We start from the raw sequence: 2,987 nt of genomic DNA on the forward strand, positions 1-2,987 counted from the left end.
TGTCCGCCTTTTCAGGGGTGCAATGGGTCCCACCTTCCTCCTGATGGATGATAACGCAAGGCCCCACCGAGCTGCCATAGTGGAGGAGTACCTTGAAACAGAAGATATCAGGCGAATGGAGTGGCCTGCCTGTTCTCCATACATAAACCCCATCGAGCAGGTCTGGGATGCTCTCGGTCGACGTATCGCTGCACGTCTTCAAACCCCTAGGACACTTCAGGAGCTCCGACAGGCACTGGTCCAAGAATAGGAGGCTATACCCCAGCAGCTACTCGACCATCTCCAGAGTATGCCAACCCGTTGTGCGGCCTGTGCACGTGTTCATGGTGATCATATCCCATATTGATATCGGGGTACATGTCCAGGAAACAGTGGCGTTTTGTAGCACATGTTTCGGGACGGTTTTCTCAATTTATCACCAATACAGTGGACTTACAGATCTGTGTCGTGTGTGTTCCCTATGTGCCTGTGCTATTAGCGCCAGTTTTGTGCAGTGCCACGTTGTGTGGCACCACATTCTACAATTATCCTTAATTTATGAGCATGAGTGTTCTAGCAGTTTATGTCGTGAGCTCCGCCGTCCTCGATCACAGGAACCGCCTGTTTGTTTTATTGGTCTCTTCGTCACCGCCAGTGCGAGTAATCATAAACTCTGTTCTACTTACACAGATTAGAATACAAAACGCAGTGTGTCACGAAACAAAGCAAGCGGTGAAATAAAAATCTTGAAGGCACGAAAGCACAAAGGCGACTACTTTCCAGGTATACATGCTGCAAGAAATGATTAATTATCTATGTTAACAGAAGATGCCACCGCTCAGTGCTCTGAATATTGCTGCAATATGGCTGCAACAGACGGCAATTTTACGGTATGGCTGGACAGTATTTTGTTACAGGCTGTTGCCAAAGTATGGCCGAGTGGTCGCCGACCTAGTCCTCCGAAAATCCCGAATATTTCGTTTTCGGAACGATATCTATCTCCCCTCTCGCTCTGATCTTTGTTTTCAAGAGCAACAACAATATTATCGTTGCTCTTTTGTTCGCAAGTTTTCACCGGTACACATAGGCGCATGTGTTGCAGTTGTCTGTCGTCGTGAATTTGTTGTATACACCAATGGACAAGTAGACAAACAATAGAACTATGAGTTTTATTAATGCGATTCATCTATGACGAGAGCCATCGGACGTTGACACAAATACATACAAAGATCTCAATCTGGAACTGGCAAGCTCTTGCCGATGAGCTCGGAATAATGTTCGACGAAGGATATAAAAAAATTCCGGGATCTTCGGACCTCTGTCAAATGCAAGCCATCTCCGTAAACCTATTCCCTTGATGTCTCCCAAAACCTTGACTGTGCAAGATGGGATAGTGTGCAAACTCGTTCATTCCGTAACCTCCATCGCATTCCTTCCGGGCCGGGGTGGAGCCCTCCACGCCCATATCGGCATGATGGCCACCACAAAAGGCCTACTGCCATCTCTGCATATTGGTTAGTTTTCGCTGAGTGACGTCTTCGCAGGAAGAAGGTACTGCGATCTTGCGTACGTATGATTATGATCAACCATTAATACCCGCTGCCATCGGCCTTGCCGCAGTGGTAACACCGGCTCCCGTCGGATCACCGAAGTTAAGCGCTGTTGGGCTGGGCTAGCACTTGGATGGGTGACCATCCGGTCTGCCAAGCACTGTTGGCAGGCGGGGTGCACTCAGCCGTTGTGAGGCAAACTGAGGAGCTACTTGATTGAGAGTGGTGGCTCCGGTCTCGGAAACTGACATACGGCCGGGAGAGCGGTGTGCTGGCCACATGCCCCTCCACATCCGCACCCAGTGACGCCTGTGGTCTGAGGATGACACGGCGGCCGGTCGGTACCGTTAGGTCTTCATGGCCTGTTCGGGAGGAGTTTAGTTTTTATTAATACGCGCTCATACTTGTCACATTTGGTATCTACCGATTCTACGAGCGATCGGCCAGACCTAACTTTCGCCACGCCCTTCTGTTCTCTTTGATGTAATGTTGGCAATATGTAATCTTTATGACCTATTTAAATGTTTCTTTACACCAGAGTTTCTCATCGTAAATGAATAATATTCCCTTGACATTCTTCCACCGAACCTGTAAGGCATACACTTCTCGTACATCTAGCTTTTACGTGGCCATCCCACTTACACGTCGTTCCGCATACTTTCTCTGAATATCTCTTGTTCGACCGATTTCTGAATATTGCTCATGAGTCTGGATTCCTTACCAGATTGGATTCATAGAAGAGATTGACAGTATCCAGTGGAGCATGGCATGTTTCGTTGCGTGCCCCTGTAGTAAGCGCGACAGCGTTAGGGTGATGCTCAAAAACTCCAGGGGCTAATCTACAGAATAGAAATTAGGCCTCACGGGCAGACTGAAATTCCGAAAGCTACGTTAGACAAATGATCCAGGCAACACTTCACTTCTTCCCACATGCTTCTAGCGAAATAAGCGAGACGAGAAAATTACAGCTCATAACGAGTTTTACCCACATTCCCTACGCACCATTTACGAATGGTACAGGGTAAGGGGTAAGCCATAGTGGGACTAGCAGTATTCTTCTCCACACGCCGTAAGGTGGCTTGCTGAATTTAGAATTGCCCAATGTCTTCTCCACTGCGGTACTTCGCTCGGTGGGGCACTCAAAAACCTGCTTTCCTCGTAATGGCGCCCGTATGCCCATCATTAAGCAGGTAGCCAGAAGAAAACTCGTTGTGCGGCAATCCTACTGTCAGCCCGCGTGTTGGAGAAACGTCAGCTAAATGCGCTGCAGGAAGGTGGATGAGCGCGGTCCTCTGGAGTTGAGCCGCTGGTGCGGCCGGCCTGGGGGTGGGGTGGGCGGTGGCTGTAACCGCATTACGGGGCTGGGAGGGTGGGGTGTGCGGCCATGTGGCCAGCGTCAAGCGCGCCCCTGGCGGCAGACCCGTTAATCACAGCGCTCTGGCCCGAAAGCTCCGCGTC

The 2,987-nt window shown here is 49.7% G+C and overlaps 1 pseudogene; it reads left to right on the forward strand.

Moving 5' to 3' along the window:
- Positions 1 to 1,580: 1,580 nt before the first annotated feature.
- On the forward strand, positions 1,581 to 1,698 carry LOC124552451 (annotated as a pseudogene).
- The last annotated feature ends 1,289 nt before the right edge of the window (positions 1,699 to 2,987 follow it).

Source organism: Schistocerca americana, chromosome 1 (genome assembly GCF_021461395.2).
Source record: "Schistocerca americana isolate TAMUIC-IGC-003095 chromosome 1, iqSchAmer2.1, whole genome shotgun sequence".
Taxonomy (NCBI): domain Eukaryota; kingdom Metazoa; phylum Arthropoda; class Insecta; order Orthoptera; family Acrididae; genus Schistocerca; species Schistocerca americana.